Source organism: Scyliorhinus torazame, chromosome 6, assembly GCF_047496885.1.
Source record: "Scyliorhinus torazame isolate Kashiwa2021f chromosome 6, sScyTor2.1, whole genome shotgun sequence".
Classification (NCBI taxonomy): Eukaryota; Metazoa; Chordata; class Chondrichthyes; order Carcharhiniformes; family Scyliorhinidae; genus Scyliorhinus; species Scyliorhinus torazame.
In genome coordinates, this window is record NC_092712.1 from 66,390,289 (window position 1) to 66,408,953 (window position 18,665).

The following is an 18,665-nucleotide window of genomic DNA, read 5'->3' on the forward strand; positions in this document are numbered from 1 at the left end:
TAAAGTTGCAAAGATAGTGCACATTGTACGTCATGAAAAACAGGATGAAAAATATCTCAAATATAATTTTAATTATTTCAAATTGGTTCCAGAGTGTAAATCTTGATGGACGATAATGCATTTTCAAGATATCACTTAGCATTACAAGAGCATGATAACGATAGTAAAAAAAAGTCTCCGAGATTCTTTCCTCCTCTCCTTTCTGACACCTTGATAAGGCAATTACAGCATAGTTACTTTAACAAGTGGCATTACAGGAAATTATTGTCATTCTCTTGTTAAAATAACACATAATCATCCGCAAGTGAATTTCAGAATTGCCAATCAGCATCTCATTAACAACAGTAGATTCAGAAAGAAGTCTGCAATCTGCGGGTGATAACTGACAGCCAAATTACTGCCAAAAAAGGAAGTAGCATAGGAAATCAACAGGGGCAGACCTAATTTCACCTCACACGACAAAGGGTGGAGTGAGCATTGCACACTGAAGCTCGGATAGACCATACATACCTGATCCAAATATAGAACTGCGATATTTTTCTCCCATTCACCTTCATGGCATTGAAACTCAAAGTCCAACATACTATTCCTGATTATCCTACATTATAATGATTCCATATTCATTCATCAACCAGATCCGAGTGCATTTCCTACAGAACGCAAGAATATATATTTGCAAAAATTCAATTGGACTCAGATTAGATCCCATGTTAAGTCTTTAACTAGTTAACAATTGGCATACTACGAAAGGAACAAAAGAGCCCAGGTGATTTATTTATGCAGCTTTGAGGGAAACACATGCAGTGTGATATGAAACAGAAGACTGTACGAAATTCTGAGACCTGTGGTGCAATTTGTTGCCTGAGTATTTCAATCCTGCCAATTCATTTCAGAGATGGTGAAAATGCTGGTTTCTGAGGTATTTGGGCAAAACGTAATTTCAATTTTGTGCAGCCGTTGTTTGAGCAAGTAAACACTGGGGGCCTCCCGGCAGGCTCTGAGGGCTAGCAAGGTGGGGGAGGGGGTGTGGGGAATGCTGGGCCCTCCCTTATTGCTCATCAAGAACCCTCTTGATGATAATGGACAGCCATTTAGATGCTGAATTGAACAATATCACCCTGATCGCTAGGGGCCTGCTTGCATAGGCCTGGCGATGTTAGGGAGAAAACATTCCTTGATTTCGAAGGCACCTCCTCATTGAGGCATCCTCTCCTTCATGTTGCAGTCTCAGAAGCGGCCACCTCTGACACATGGTCCGAGTGTGGCAGCAAAACATCTGCCCCTCTGATTAAGAATTGGGCCAACCTGCAATTAGACAGTGGTCACTGCGGGAGCCTCTTAATTGGCCATGACTGATAAAATGCCATGTCAGGCGGGCATTTATAGCATTGTTTACTATACGTCCTTGGGCAACCGTCCGCCAGAGCTGGGTCGGGTCCCCGTTTTGGTCTCAGCAGCAGGAATTCTAAACTACTGGTCAAATGTAACCAATTAACTCTGTTTCTCTCTCCACAGATGCTGCTCCGCCTGCAGTGTTTCCAACATTTTCTTATTTATTTACCACACATTAACGCGAGATGGATAAGCAAGTTGGAATAGCGACATGTGTTTATATATTGCTAGGAATAGGCTTTCCATTTATATGCAAGCACAAAGCTCAGCTCTAATTTTAATGTTGATAATCAACAAGCAAACACCCTGTCCAAAGTGGAAAGAATGCCATTATCCCCCTAAAATTACATTCATTGCTCCGATCGACATTGGTCAAATAACTTCTGTACATTTTTATATCTGTCAAATTGCAAGTTTGTAAAACCACATCAAACCAGTCTTTTGGGGCACAACATCTCTAGTTTCCAGGAAATAAATCAGTCCCTTGGTTGGTGCTAAGCCAGTTGCAAAGTGGTTATCATTAAACACGTGTTCCCTGGCTGTGTTTTGCCTTGCAGAATTTAGAAAATTAGTGAACCATTTTGTTGCTAACTTTACAGTCCGATTGCTTTAGTGCCCTCAATGGAGCAAACAGCCATTTCTAGAATGCTACAGCGTATAGATCTTGGGTGTCAATGCCGTTTTGGCAAATCGTTGTCAGTTTTGTGGACAAGGTATAGGCTTCTTTCCATCAGGCTGATATTAAGAAGATTCCCCTGGTGTTACTCGCAGGTGGCTCAGGAACTGTGTCAAGATTTCTGACCCTTGGCGTATTCTTTCCTCCTGGGCGAATTATTATAGTTACCACTATAGGCCGCTTGGTCACATGATGATGTAATGATGGGATTATTTAGGAGGTCATGTGACAGAAGTGCTGGAGTTCTCCCCGGAGCATGGGCAGAATACAAGCATGCAATAGCTGCTCAGACTAGTTATTAAATTGTTTGCTATAAGTCCTTGGGCAACAGTCTTTGGGAACCCAGCACTTCTACATCAGACGTCAGGAGCTGGCAGCATGGCACAAGGATTTCGCCGCATCCACAGGCTCGTGTTTGATGAAAATATTATGGACAACTGGACCAAGTTTGAAAAGGAGTGGCATATATATTGCGGTGCCATTTGACCAAATGGCTTCCGCTTGATGTTGCACTGCAACTCTGAGGCATTGGGCGACCTCCATCCATACTGCTGTGGGATCTGAGAAATCATGAATCGTGACTCGGTCTGCGACTACTTCCTTGGAGTTGGCCACCACTTTCACGCTGGGTTAGATGGGCCCCAGCTCTGTGCACACCTTGGGCTAAGTTGGAGAAGATTCTTCCGTCCACCTCGACGTTGATAAGATGTTTTATGACAAGCCGTCCTCAAGAGAATATTCGTCAGCATCCTCTTGCATACCGCCATTGCACTGATCTAATTAACAGTCCTAGTTCCAATGATGCAGAGCACAGTCTCCTCCTGAGGGCTCAGTCGATGCAGGATATGACAATCCCAGAACAGACCCCAACATTGGCCAGGATACTGGACGGAGACTCCAATATTTTATTTAAATTTTCTGAGTCTGTGAGGAAAGGATACCTCGCTCCAGGGGTGATTTCACAAACAAATAGGGATATGGCATTTTAAAACAAACTTTATTGCTAACACAGTATTACATCTTTAACATAACACCCAAAAATAGCTTACAATTACTCCTTAAACAATAGTACTCAATACAAAGAATACAATACCCTTAAATGCTATCTTTACTCCCACTTACACAACAAGAAATTAGTCAGTTTTAAGTCTCAATCCACCCTGAATACCAATTGCACAAAAGAATACTTGCTTTGCAGAGTTATTCTTTGAGAAAGAGATGTTTTGACTCTGCGTTACAGAACAGATCTGACTCGAGTCTGACCCCCTGCAGAAACTCTGGTTGAATGTCTTCAAAAGCTATTTCATCTCTCCCTTGTCCTCCGACAAGTCTGCACTGCTTTAAATTCAGTTAATCCCTTTCAGCTTTTTACACTGAGAACTGTTTCATGGTGCACACCTTCAGCTAGATCAGAACTCAACTGAAAATACTTTCTCAAAATGCCTGATGCTTTAGTTTCATCCAACAATGACATAATCTCACTGTGGTGTAAACAAATTAACTCCCTAGTGAATACCCTTAATCAAAACAAAATTGCATTAGGTCCAGCTTTTACGACAGTTAATTGTACCTTAGGCTTCAAAAAGCTTTGTTGTCTTTCGATCCAAGATTATTTCAAAAAACATGACTGCAGCAGTCAAACAGACTCTAATCCAGGCTTTTAACCCATACCTCACCAAATACGTATAATCCAACGGATCTAAAATCCGACATTTATCGCAAGGTCTTCCTGGCCCTAACCAATTGCCCGTAGTTATTAGCCACCTTATCCTGCAAGCGAGGGAAGAATGCCAGTGCATGTGTTGCAGTTTGATTGGGTATTGTGCCTGCCCTTGCTTCATGGTTGGAAGCCTGTGGGACAGCCAGAGATAGAGCCACATGAGGCTGCCAGCATTGGCAACAGTGTGAGCATGAGGTAGAGTCTGAATGATAGGCATAAGTTCTAATTACAGAGAGTGAGTGGTGGGTGAGTATAGTACATTGAGCAAAGCGAAATGTTGGTGAGTGGTGGGTAGGAGACGTCCTTTGGAAATGCATTCCCGACCTTGACCACCCTTGTAAGATCAATTAACTTTTCCCCTGCACTGCAGTCAAATCCTCAAGTTCAATCTCCAGGAATTGATCTCCCCGGTCACCTGATCCCACTCCCTTCTTAGTGCCTTTCCTGGTGGTCTTTTGACCCCCTTCTGGAACATGACATCTTTCCTCCTATCTGCTTCCAGCACCCTATCAGAAAACCTGAGAGCCATCTAACTTGCCTGTTGCTTCATTTGCTTTGCTTTTCTTTCCGTCCAAGCATTTCAGAGACAGTTACAACAGTTGCTTTCTCCTGAATCCAGCTTTCCTTTAAGGGCAAGCCATGTCTCCTTTAAGGGGTCCAAGCCAGCTATGCGTCATGATAGTCACATGCATGACATTCTTAAATCTCAGAAGTCCTTAATGATATTCATTTCCCTCTCTTGAAAGTCCAATTAATGCCAATCTTCATTCTCCGCGATGTAAGGAGTGCAATATTATCAGTGAGTCACCACAATAAAGCCACAATTATTGAGTTATTGTCCCACAGATGGGTCCTCTGGTAATTTAAATGTTATGAGTAATGTGTAAAATACATATGATTAATGAATAAATTTGATCTACTGTTTTGTAACTGCACATCTACTTATCCATGTATTTGTAATGGTTTGATCATAAAATATGAAAGTATAACAAGATAGGTGATAACGCATCTAGTTGGAATGAGTTTGCTGTAACAGCTCAGCTTCCCTGATGCTTGTCTGATTCTGGGGGATATTTACAATCATTATGGTTCTCAATGGTTCCAGAACGACAGACTTTCATTTATATAACGCCTGTTAGTTTTTAGTAGAGACCAGTAATGTATTTGTGAAAAGAATTCAGCCACAAGATTCACTGTTTAAACAAAAGAATTTCACTGCAAAAAAATCAAAGGACATGAATACTAACAACCACTCTTGATATTACAGTCAGTTATAGAACTATGGAATAGAATTCCTTCAGTGCAGAAGGAGGCCATTTGGCCCATCGACTCTGCACCGGCCCTCCAAAAGAGCACCCGACCTAGGCCAACTCCCCGGCCCTATCCCCGTAACCCCATAACCCCACTTAACCTATGCATTTTTGGACACTAAGTGGCAATTTAACATGGCCAATCCACCTAACCTGCACTTCTTTGAATTGTGGAAGGAAACTAGGGCACTCGGAGGAAACCCACACAGACACGGGAAGCAAGTGCAAGCTCCACATAGACAGTCGCCCAAGGCAGAATTGAACCCGGGTCCCTGGTGCTGTGAGGCAGCAGTGCTAACTACAGTTAAAAGTACAATGAACTCAGTTACTTATATTCTAAACTAAACTTCGCCAGTCGGATAGTCGCCGGGCGTTGTCTTGAATCCCGCCCCCGCCATCCTCCTAATTCTCAGGCCCCCCAAAAATCCACCTGGTGTGAGTCGCGCGGCCTGCCTCGAAGAATGACGGGGTGCAGCGCGACTCAATGGGCGCCGGGGCTGCCCGAATTCTCCGGCCCACGATGGGCCGAAGTCCCGCCCGTCTTTTGCCAGTCACACCGTCGTAAATTGGAGTATGTCCCTTACCGACGGAACCTGGTATCGCGGGCAGGCTCAGGGGTTCTTGGGGGGGTGCGTGGGATCTGGCCCCGGGAGGCGCCCCCACGGTGGCAAGGCCCGCGATCGGGGCCCACCGATCTGTGGGGGGGGCCTATGCCATGGGGGCACTCTATCCTTCCGCACCAGAGGCTGTACAATTCCGCCATTCCCGATGCAGAAACTGAGCCCTCAGCGCATACGCGGGGATGACGCCAGCATGCACTGGCGCTCCCGCGCATGCGCCAACTCACGCCGGCCGGCAGAGGCCCTTCGGTGTCGGTTGGGGTGGCGCCAAGCCCCTTTCCCGCCGGCCAGCGGGGCGCAAACCACTCCGGGGCGGGCCTAGCCCCTGAAGGTGCGGAGGATTCCGCACCTTTGGGGCGGCCCAACGCTGGAGTGGTTCACGCCACTCCGCCCCGACTGGATCCCCCGCCCCGCCGGGTAGGGGAGAATTCCGCCCCGTAACTCAAATCTCCACTCACACCTATTTGACTCGCAGCCCCCAAAAATCTCAAGTCAGTTACTCATTAGAATTGGAAGATTAGCTACTTGGTATGACTGCCAAGTTGTAAAGTTTAAGGAGCATCTCAAGTGAGGGGAGATAGGTCGAGAAGTTTACCAAGTGAATCCCAGAATTAGGGAATCAGCAACTAAGGAAACAAGAGACATGAAGGCTTGTGGCTAATCAAGATTTGTGAATTCTAGGGGAACTAATGTCATGGAAGGAGCAGCCATCCTTCTATGACAACATGAACTGTACTGTATAGTTTGATGGCGCATTTCTGACAGTTTTCAGAGTGAAGAATTAAGTGAAACCAGACTGTATCCTAACCCCTATGCTTATTTTCATCTTCTTCTGCATGCTTCCTGCAAATATAGAGTTAACTTGCACACAAGGTCAGATGGCAAGCTTTGCAACCAAGACTGAAAGCAAAGACAAAAACACACATGTCTTGATCAGAGAACTCCTCTATGCTGTAGATTCTGCCCTTGTTGAGTTTCCCACTTGAAACTCAGATGCAAAGGCTCAAGGACTGTCTCTCATATCACTCATATCTCATATCACTACTTTACCTGACTACAAATGTCAAGAAGACAGTGGTCATGGGGAAAGGTGTTGAACCTCGACCCTGACCACACTAAATAACACACCTCGAGAAATAATGAGCAAATTCTGCTACTTTGGATCCATGGTGACAGACGACCTGTCCCTCGAAGCCAAATTTGATACATGTATACGGAACCTAGCTACTACCTTTGCCTGACTCATAAAACTTGCATAGAATAACATTAAGTTGACCCTTTCGATTAAGATAGTTAATAAGACCAGTTCCAGAGAGCAGTATCGGAGGGTGCAGTATCAAAGCAGTGAGTATAGAAATTTTACCTCAGGGTCAGCGGCCTAGTTCCAGGAAACAGTCGGAGGGTGGAGTCCCAGAGCGGTGAATACAAAAACCTACCTCAGTGATCCACGGCCTAGTTCCAGGAGCAGTCTTGGAGGGTGAAACAGAGCGCTACGTAAAAAAAACTTACCTCAGGATCCTTGGCATAGTTCCAGGGAGCAGTCCCGGAAGGCAGAGTACCAGAGATGTGAGTATAAACACCTTTCCTCGGTCATCCGCAGCCTTGTTTCAGGGGGCAGGCTTGGAGGACAGATTACCAGAGTGGTGAGTCTAAAAACCTTAGCTGAAGGATCTGCGGCCAATTTCCAGGTAGCATCATTGGAGTACGGAGTACCAAAGTGGTGAGTATAAAAATCTTACTAAGGGTTTGTGGCCTAGTTCCATGGAGCAATCTCGGACGGCGAGGATCAGAGCGGTGAGTATAAAAACCTTACCTCAGGGATCTGTGGCCTAGTTCCACGGAATAATCTTGGAGAGCGGGGTACCAGAGAAGTGGCCTAGTTCCATGGAGCAGTCTTGGAGTGCCTGAGCGGTGAGTATAAAAACTTTATGTGGTGAACCACTGTAATAGGAGATGTAAGGTAGGACCTGCACTACAGGTTCGCCGGTAGCTCCTGCCGGCTGGCTCCGCCCACAGAGAACTGTATAAATATGCATGACCTCCAGTGCCCTGCCATTTCACCAGTGGGTCCCAACCTATGCGGACAAGGCCCAATAACTCATTCAGTCCACCCAATTCCCCCTCGCGGCCGAGGCACAACACGCTTTCGCCCCCATCAGAGCAGACATCGCCAATGCCGGGGTGCGCGCAGTGGACGAATCACTGCCTTTCCAAGTAGAAAAAGACGCTTCAGACGTCGCCCTTGCCGCCACTCTAAACCAGGCAGGCAGACCCGTGGCATTCTTTTCCCGCATCCTTCATGCCTCTGAAATACGACACTCATCCGTCGAAAAGGAGGCCCAAGCTATCGTTGAAGCTGTGCGGCATTGGAGGCATTACCTGGCCGGTAAGAGATTCACTCTCCTTACGGACCAACGGTCGGTAGCCTTCATGTTCTTTTTTTTAAAAAATATGTTTTATTGAAATTTTTTTCCCAAACAACAATTTTTCCCCTCTTACAAAGCAAACGCAACAATAACAGTGCAGACATTTTTAACAATACACAAGTAACAAAACCCCTTTATCTTTGACCTAAACTAAACTAACCCCCCCCCCCCCCCCGCCTCCCCCCTCCCCCCCCTTCCCCCTGGGTTGCTGCTGCTGGTCATCTGTCTTCCCTCTAACGTTCCCCTAGGTAGTCGAGAAATGGCTGCCACCGCCTGGTGAACCCTTGAGCCGATCCTCTCAGGGCAAACTTTATCTGCTCCAGTTTAATGAACCCCGCCATATCATTTACCCAGGCCTCCAGTCCGGGGGGTTTCGCCTCCTTCCACATGAGTACGATCCTGCGCCGGGCTACTAGGGACGCAAAGGCCACAACGTCGGCCTCTTTCGCTTCCTGCACTCCCGGCTCTTCCGCAACTCCAAATAGAGCTAACCCCCAGCCTGGTTTGACCCGGGCCTTCACCACCCGCGAAATCACTCCCGTCACTCCCTTCCAATACCCTTCCAGTGCCGGACACGCCCAAAACATATGTGCGTGGTTTGCCGGGCTCCCGCCACACCTCCCACATTTGTCCTCCACTCCAAAGAACCTGCTCAATCTTGCTCCCGTTATGTGTGCTCTATGTAGCACCTTAAATTGAATCAGGCTAAGCCTGGCGCATGAGGAAGAGGAATTTACCCTGCTTAGGGCATCAGCCCACATACCCTCCTCTATCTCCTCCCCTAGTTCTTCTTCCCACTTTCCTTTTAGTTCGCCCACCGACTCCTCCCCCTCTTCCCTCATCTCTCGGTAAATCTCTGACACCTTGCCCTCTCCGACCCACACCCCTGAAAGCACCCTGTCCTGTATCCCCTGTGTCGGGAGCAACGGAAATTCCCTCACATGTTGTCTAGTAAACGCCCTCACCTGCATATATCTCAAGAAATTTCCCCGGGGAAACTTATACTTTTCCTCCAATGCTCCCAAGCTCGCAAAAGTCCCATCTATAAATAAATCTCCCACCCTCCTAATTCCCAACTGGTACCAGGTCTGAAATCCTCCATCCATTCTTTCTGGGGCGAACCTATGGTTGTTCCTGATTGGGGACCCCACCAGGGCTCCCCGCACCCCTCTCTGTCGCCTCCACTGTCCCCAGATATTCAATGTTGCCGCCACCACCGGGTTCGTGGTAAACTTTTTAGGTGAGATCGGTAGCGGCGCCGTCACCAGCGCCTCTAAACTCGTCCCTTTACAGGACTTTCTCTCCAGTCTTTTCCACGCCGCTCCCTCCATCATCCATTTACGTATCATTGCCACATTGGCGGCCCAATAGTAATCGCCCAAGTTCGGTAGTGCCAATCCTCCTCTGTCCCTACTACGCTGAAGGAACCCCCTTCTTACTCTCGGAACTTTCCCTGCCCACACGAAGCTCGTGATGCTCCTGTCTATTTTATTAAAAAAGGTCTTGGTGATTAGTATAGGGAGACATTGAAATACAAATAAGAACCTCGGGAGGACCATCATCTTAATTGCTTGCACCCTGCCCGCCAGCGATAGAGGCTGCATGTCCCACCTCTTGAAGTCCTCCTCCATTTGTTCTACCAACCGTGTCAGATTAAGTCTGTGCAAGGTTCCCCAGCTCCTAGCGATCTGAATCCCCAGGTATCGGAAGTTTCTTTCCACTTTCCTTAGAGGCAAGCCTTCTATCTCTCTACTCTGGTCCCCTGGATGTATCACAAATAATTCACTCTTCCCCATGTTTAGCCTATACCCCGAGAAATCCCCGAACCCCCTCCTCAAAATTCGCATAACCTCTATCATCCCCCCCGCTGGGTCCGACACGTATAAAAATAGGTCAGCCGCGTATAACGAGACTTGGTGTTCTTCTCCCCCTCTAATCACCCCTCTCCATTTCCTGGAGTCTCTCAACGCCATGGCCAGAGGTTCAATTGCCAACGCGAACAACAATGGAGACAGCGGGCATCCCTGTCTTGTTCCCCTATATAGTCGGAAATACTCTGATCTATGTCGACCTGTAACTACGCTTGCCGTTGGAGCCCCATAAAGAAGTCTAACCCAGCTAATAAACCTGTTCCCAAACCCAAACCTCCTTAACACTTCCCATAAATACTCCCACTCCACCCTATCAAATGCCTTCTCTGCGTCCATTGCCGCCACTATCTCTGCCTCCCCCTCCACTGGGGGCATCATTATCACCCCTAATAGTCGTCGCACGTTAACATTCAGTTGTCTCCCTTTTACGAACCCTGTCTAGTCTTCGTGCACCACCCCCGGGACACAGTCCTCTATCCTCGATGCCAGTACCTTTGCCAACAATTTGGCGTCCACGTTCAATAATGAAATGGGTCGATAGGACCCGCACTGCAACGGATCTTTATCCCTCTTCAAAATTAACAATATCGTCGCCTCCGACATCGTCGGGGGTAGAGTCCCCCCTTTCCTGGCCTCATTGAACGTCCTCACCATCAACGGGGCCAACAAGTCCACATATTTTCTGTAATACTCCACCGGGAACCCGTCTGGTCCTGGGGCCTTCCCTGCTTGCATGCTTCCCAGTCCCTTAATAACCTCGTCCACCCCAATCGGTGCCCCCAGGCCTACTACCCCCCGCTCCTCCACTTTCGGGAACCTCAATTGGTCCAGGAACTGCTGCATCCCCTCCTCTCCCTCTGGGGGTTGAGACCTATACAGTTCCTCATAGAAGGTCTTGAACACCTCATTTATCTTTCCTGCCCTTCGCACCGTGTCTCCCCTTTCGTCTCTAATTCCTCCTATCTCCCTCGCTGCTGCCCTCTTTCGCAATTGATGAGCCAACAGGCGACTAGCCTTTTCCCCATATTCATACCTCCTCCCCTGTGCCTTCCTCCACAGTACCTCCGCCTTTCTGGTGGTCAGAAGGTCAAATTCCGTCTGGAGTCGTCTCCTCTCCCTGTACAATTCCTCCTCCGGGGTCTCCGCAAATTCCCTATCCGCCCTTAAAATCTCCCCCAGTAATCTTTCCCTTTCCTTGGCCTCTGTTTTCCTTTTGTGGGCCCCAATGGAGATCAGCTCTCCTCTGACCACCGCTTTTAGTGCTTCCCATACCACTCCCACAGGGACCTCGCCGTCGTCATTGACCTCCAGGTATCTCTCAATACACCCCCGCACTCTTGCACACACTCCCTCATCCGCCATCAGTCCCACATCTAATCACCAGAGTGTTCTCTGCTCCCTTTCCTCTCCTAATTCCAGGTCCACCCAATGTGGGGCATGATCCGAAACCGCTATGGCTGAGTACTCAGCTTTTTCCACCCTAGAGATCAACGACCTTCCCAAAACAAAAAAATCTATCCGGGAGTACACTTTATGGACATGGGAGAAGAAGGAAAACTCCCTAGCCCTAGGTCTAAGAAATCGCCATGGATCCACTCCCCCCATTTGGTCCATAAACCCCTTAAGTACCTTGGCCGCTGCCGGCCTTCTTCCGGTCCTTGAGCTGGATCTATCTAGCCCCGGGTCCAGCACCGTATTAAAGTCCCCTCCTAAAATCAAGTTTCCTACCTCCAGGTCCGGTATACGCCCCAGCATCCGTCTCATAAATCCCGCATCGTCCCAGTTTGGGGCATACACATTAACCAACACGACCTCCATTCCCTCCAGCCTGCCACTCACCATTACATATCTACCTCCGCTATCTGCTACGATGTTCTTTGCTTCAAATGCTACCCGTTTCCCCACCAAAATGGCCACCCCTCTATTCTTTGCGTCCAGTCCTGAGTGGAACACCTGTCCCACCCATCCTTTCCTTAGCCTAACTTGGTCCGCCACCTTTAGGTGCGTCTCTTGGAGCATAACCACGTCTGCCCTTAGTCCTTTCAAATGCACGAGCACTCGGGCCCTTTTTATCGGTCCGTTCAGGCCTCTCACGTTCCACGTGCTCAGCCTCACTAGGGGGCTACCTGCCCCCCTCCCGTGTCGACTAGCCACTACCTTCTCTAGGCCAGTCCCATATCCCGCCTCCGCGCTCCCGCTCGCTCCCCCAGCGTCGCACACCATCCCCGCCCACCCACTCTTTAGCCATTTCCTTTTGGATTTCCGCAGCAGCAACCCAGTTGTCCCCCCACCCTCCCCCTCCCTCCCCCCCTCCCCGATATGATTGCTCCCCCCATATTACTTCCGTAAGTCAGCTGACTTCAACTGACCCCGGCTACTCCTGCTCACTCCTCGACCCCCCCGTGTGGGGAACTCCCATCCGCCTTGCGCCTGTCTTCCCGCCTTATTCTTTCTGGTGCGGGAACATCCCTTTACCTGACCCGCCTCTTATGGCGCAGCTCCCTTTCCCCTCCCCCTCCCCTTCCCCATTCTCCAACTATGTCCCGTCTTTCCCCCCTCACCGGCGCCCACATTTCCCCAATGTCTCCCCCCGTCCCAATTTACTTCTCAATTAACTTCAACCATAACATTAACAATAACATTTCCTGCAGCATCAGTCCCTCAGTTCCGATCCAATTTCTCTTCTTTGATGAAGGTCCATGCTTCCTCCGCCGTCTCGAAATAATGGTGTCTCTCCTGATACGTGACCCATAGTCTTGCCGGCTGCAGCATCCCGAACTTCACCTTCCTTTTATGCAACACCTCTTTGGCTCGGTTGAAGCTCGCCCTCCTTCTCGCCACCTCCGCACTCCAATCCTGGTATACCCGTACCACTGCATTCTCCCATCTGCTACTCCGCACCTTTTTAGCCCATCTCAGGACCTCTTCTCTATCCTTAAGGCGGTAAAATCGCACGATTATCGCCCTGGGTGGTTCTCCCGCTTTTGGTCTTCTCGCCGGAATCCGATTTGCCCACTCCACCTCCAAGGGGCCCGTAGGGGCCTCAGCACCCATCAGTGAGCTCAGCATCGTACTTGCGTACGCTCCACAGTCCACTCCTTCCACACCCTCAGGGAGACCCAGTATCCGAAGGTTCTTCCTTCGCGCTCCATTTTCTAGGGCTTCGATCCTTTCAGTACACTTTTTATGAAGTGCCTCGTGCGTCTGTGTCTTAACCGCCAGGCCCAGGATCCCGTCCTCAATATCTGTCACCTTCTGCTCCACCACGCGGAGCTCTGTCTCCTGGGTCTTTAATGTCTCCTTGAGCCCCTCAATTGCCTGTAGCAACGGGGTCAGCACCTCCCTCTTGAGCAGCTCCACGCACCGTCTCACAATTTCATCCTGCTCAGGCCCCCATGTCGCCTGCGCTTTCTCCGCCGCCATCTTGTACTTCTCTCTTTCTGACCCTTTGGTCGACGATTCCTCGCGCTACAGCCGCCGCCGCCAGTTTTTTCCTCCTTCGTTTGGGGGGGACTCCCTTCTCACACACCCCACACCGGGTTGCGTCGTCGAAAAATTCCCCGTTGGGGCTCTTAAAAGAGCCCGAAGGTCCGTCGGAGCTGGAGCCACCGAAGCGTGCGGCTAGCTAGGTATCACCGCAACCGGAAGTCCCTTCAGTGGCCTTGATGAGGTCTTTTCACAGTTGTTCCCTCTGCTGCTAGAATTCACCTTTGATACAGGCCCTCAGGTCAGCTTGCAGCTTTAAGCTTGCCCTTCCCCCGCCTGCATGCTGGAAGAGGCCCTGTTTATCCTGCAGTTGCAGCCAAATCTTTTACTGTTTCTGCCGTGTCTGGCAACCCAGAGACATACCCTTCCTGGGGGACACTGTCGGGGGAATATTGCAGCCTTCTTCCCACACCGGGAAATGTCAAACAAATGCCGTGGGGGCCCTGTAAAAGAGCCCAAAAGTCCGTTCCAAGCAGGAGCTGCTGAATATGCGACCTAGCTCTGCATAGCCGCACCCGGAAGTCTGTAGCCTTCATGTTCAATAACACACAGCGGGGCAAGATCAAAAATGATAAAATCTTGCAGTGGAGAATCGAGCTCTCCACCTATAATTACAAGATCTTGTATCACCCCGGTAAACTCAACGAGCCCCCCGACGCCGTCTCCTGAGGTACATGTGCCAGCGCACAAGTGGACCAACTCCGGGCCCTACACGACAGTGTTTGTCACCCGGGGGTCACTTGATTGTACCATCTGGTCAAAGCTCGCAATCTGCCCTACTCCGTTGAGGAAGTAAGGACAGTCACCAGGGACTGCCAGGTATGTGCGGAGTGCAAGCCGCACATCTACAGGCCAGACCTTGCGCACCTGGTGAAGGCTTCCCGCCCCTTTAAACGTCTCAGCGTGGACTTCAAAGGGCCCCTCCCCTCCACCGACCGTAACACGTACATTCCCAGTGTGGTCGATGAGCACTCCAGATTCCCCTTCGCCATCCCATGCCCTGATATGACGTCTGCCACCGTCATCAAGGCCCTCAGCACCATCTTCGCTCTGTTTGGTTTCCCCGCCTACATCCACAGTGACAGGGGATCCTCATTCATGAGCGATGAGCTATGTCAGTTCCTGCTCAGCAGGGGTATAGCCTCCAGCAGGACGACCAGCTACAACCCCCGGGGAAATGGGCAAGTAGAACGGGAGAATGGGACGGTTTGGAGGGCCGTCCAGCTGGCCCTACGGTCCAGGAACCTCACAGCCTCTCGCTGGCAGGAGGTCCTCCCTGACGCTCTACACTCCATCCGGTCACTATTGTGCACCGCCACTAATAACACACCCCATGAACCTGTTTTTACCTTCCCCAGGAAGTCCACATCCGGGGTGTTGCTCCCGACTTGGCTCGCTGCTCCAGGCCCGGTCCTTCTCCGTAGGCACGTCCGACTCCACAAGGAGGACCCCTTGGTGGACAGGGTTCACCTGCTCCACGCCAACCCTCAATATGCCTACGTTGAGTTCCCCGACGGCCGCCAAGATACTGTCTCACTCAGGGACCTGGCACCGTCAGGTTCCACCCCAACACACACCCCCACCAATGCCCCCCCCCCCCACCCTCCCACCGCGCCGCCAATATTGTCCCCACCAGAGCACCCCCCCTTCCCTTTTCCACACAAGAGGACGAAGAGGAATTCTGCACATGCCCGGAGTTCCCCGATGACTGGCCAGCATCAGCACCGCCACCACCACCATCGGTGCTACCTCCACCACCGCGACTTCGCCACCATCGTTACGCCGTTCCCAACGAAGCACCAAAGCACCGGACTGGCTGAACCTTTGACGGACTCCGGACCGTCAGCATGGACTTTTCTTTCCCTACCACTGTACATAATTGCACTAATTGTATACAGTTTCACATCACCCCCCCAGACTCATTTTTAGCAGGGGTGAATATGGTGAACGACTGTAATAGGAGTTATAAGGTAGGACCTGCACTACAGGTTCGCCGGTAGCTCCTGCCGGCTGGCTCCGCCCACGGAGAACTGTATAAATGTGCATGACCTCCAGTGCCCTGCCATTTCGCCAGCTGCAGCAGGAGGCCACGCATCTGACTGTAATAAAACCACAGTTGTACCCAACTTTAGTCTTTGTGCAATTGATCGTGCATCATCTTACTTCAGGGATCTGTGGCCCAGTTCCAGGGAACAGTCTCGGAGAGCGGAGTATCAGAGCGGTGAGTATAAAAACTTTACCTCAGGGATTTGTGGCCTAGTTCCAGGGAGTAGTCTTGCAGAGCGGAGTACCAGAGCGGTGAGTATAAAAACCTTACCTCAGGGATCTATGGCCTAGTTCCAGGGAGCAGCCTCAGTGAGCGGAGTATCAGAGCGGTGAGTATAAAAACCTTACCTCAGGGGTCTGTGGCCTAGTTCCAGGGAGTAGTCTTGGAGAGTGGAGTGCCTGAGGGGTGAGTATAAAATCATTACCTCAGGGGTCTGTGGCCTAGTTCCAGGGAACAGTCCTAGAGAGCGGAGTACCAGAGCAGTGAGTATAAAAACCTTACCTCAGGGATCTGTGGCCTAGTTCCAGGGAACAGTCTCGGACGGCGACTATCAGAGCGGTGAGTATAAAAACTTTACCTCAGGGTTCTGTGGCCTAGTTCCAGGGAACAGTCTCGGAGAGCGGAGTACCAGAGCGGTGAGTATAAAAACCTTACCTCACGGATCTGTGGCCTAGTTCCAGGGAACAGTCTCGGTGAGCGGAGTACCAGAGCGGTGAGTATAAAAACCTTACCTCAGGAATCCACGGGTAAACAAAACCTGAAGAAGTGATGTTACAGGAAAGCTGTGACCTGAGTGGCTGGTAGGGTATCTGCACTGAGTTTGAAAATAAAACATTGATAAACTAATTAAACCTAAATATTTAACTAAATAGAGGAGTAACTAAACTGGAGGGAGGAGATTACTGCATTTAGCATTTAATATTTATAGTAGAAACTAGCGCTAGGGACAATATTGTTAATTGAAACTTAAATTAGTAAGGATTTAATAAGTATTTATTTTAAATTAATTTATTAATTAGTGCTAGAAATGTCAGTTAGAGGGGGAAAGTGCTTCACCGATGAGATGTAGGAGGTCCGTGAAGCTTCCAGCATTTCGGACAACGACATCATCTGCAGGAAGTGTACCCAACATGCAGTTCCTCTCAGACCCTCTGCATTGGTTGGAGCAGAAGTTGGATGCACTTAGGAGCATGCAGATGGCGGAAAGCGTCATGGACAGGAGCTATAGAGATGTGGTCACACCCAAGGTGCAGGCAGACAGATGGGCGACCACTAGAAAGGGCAGGCAGTCAGTGCAGGAATCCTCTGTGGCTGTCCCCCTCTCTAACACGTATACTGTTTTGGATACTGTTGGGGTGGGGGATGGCCTATCGGGGTAAACAACAGCAGCAGCCAGAGCAGTAGCACCACAGCTGGCTCTGTTGTTCAGCAGTAAATGTAACAGGTTGTTTGAGTTTCAAAAAGTCTCTTCTGTTTCTATAAAAAATCTTTCCAGATTCTGTTCTGACCACGTATGATCTTGGTGTGAGTTCATTGAGTACTTTTGCAATGTCCATCCATCCACCTTCAGGATTACAAATGTGTACAATATCACCTTCTTTGAGTGTAGATAGTGGTTTGGAGTTTTTATCGTAATGCTTCTTTTGCTTAGTCTTCAGTTGCTACATTTTCTATGCACGTCTTGTTCATCTTTGTTTGGAACTATTAGAGTTGGTAATGTGGTACGTATTCTTTGTCCCATCAATAGCTGTGCTGGAGAAAGCCCCAATGACAATGGTGTAGCCCTGTATGTTAACGGTGCTAAGTCAAAGTCCTTTCTGTCCTCCATAGTCTTTTTGAGAAGCTGCTTCACAATTCCCACCCCTTTCTCAGCTTTCCCGTTTGCCTGCGGGTATAGTAGGCTAGAAGTTACATGTTCAAAGTTATAGTCATTGGCAAATTGTAACCACTCCAGGCTGCTGAAACATGGTCCATTATCTGTGACAACAGAAACTGGTATGCCATGTCTGGCAAATACATTTTTCATTGCCCTGACAACAGAATGAGTTGTTGAGTCGGAGGATTTGATAACCTCCAGAAAATTTGAGTAATAGTCAATGATTATCAAATAATCACAGCCTTGAAAGTAAAATATGTCCATGGAGACTTTTGTCCATGGTTGAGTAACTCGTTCGCTTTCCACCAAGGTTTGTTTACATTGTGCTGGTTGGTGCATTTGGCATATCCAACACTGTTGAATGTAGTCTATATTCTTGTTATGTCCTGCCCAATACACCGATTGCTGTGCTCTTCTTCTACATTTCTCAATGCCTTGATGTCCTTTGTGGATTTGTGTGAGAATGTCTTGACTAAGGCATGATGGAATTACAATGTTGTCCCCTTTCAATAGAAAGTCGTCTATTGTTGTCAGGTCTTCTCTGATGTTGCGAAAGTTTGCACATTTCCCTTTAGGCCAGTCAGTACGTAGATATTGTATCACTTGCTGAAGTGTCGTATCTCGTTGAGTTTCTGCCTTGATTATTTGTAGTTTAGCATCTGTGACTGGGAGCATTGCTGTGATGAAGTTGGCCTGTGCTTAAATGCTGAGTACAACGTCAACAACGTTGTTATTCTCGTGCTTTGTGGCTCTGGATTACGTATCCGCAAGTACTAAATCTTTCGAACCAGGGAACGAGTTGGCGGTGTGGATTCTCTGCATCAGGTTTAGCTGGTTACATGCATAAGTGAGGATTTTGTGTCATCCGCAATTTCCAACAGCTCATCTTTCAGGACTTGTGGGATGAAACTGGAGCACCTGGAGGAAACCCCCGCAAACACAGGGAGAATGTGCAGACTCCGCACAGACAGTGACCCAAGCCGGGAATCGGACCTGGGACTCTGGCGCTGTGAAGCAACTGTGCTAACCACTGTGTTACCGTGCTGCCCTCGGTAGAGACCTTCATAACATTTAAGAAGTATTTAGATGTGCACTTGCGATGCCAAGGCATACAAAGCTATGGGCCAAGTGCTGGAAAATGGAATTTGAATACTTTGTGGTTGTTTCTGACCAGCTCAGATGCGATGATAGACCAAAGGGCCTTTTCTGTGCTGTAGACCTCTATGATTCTAGGATTATAA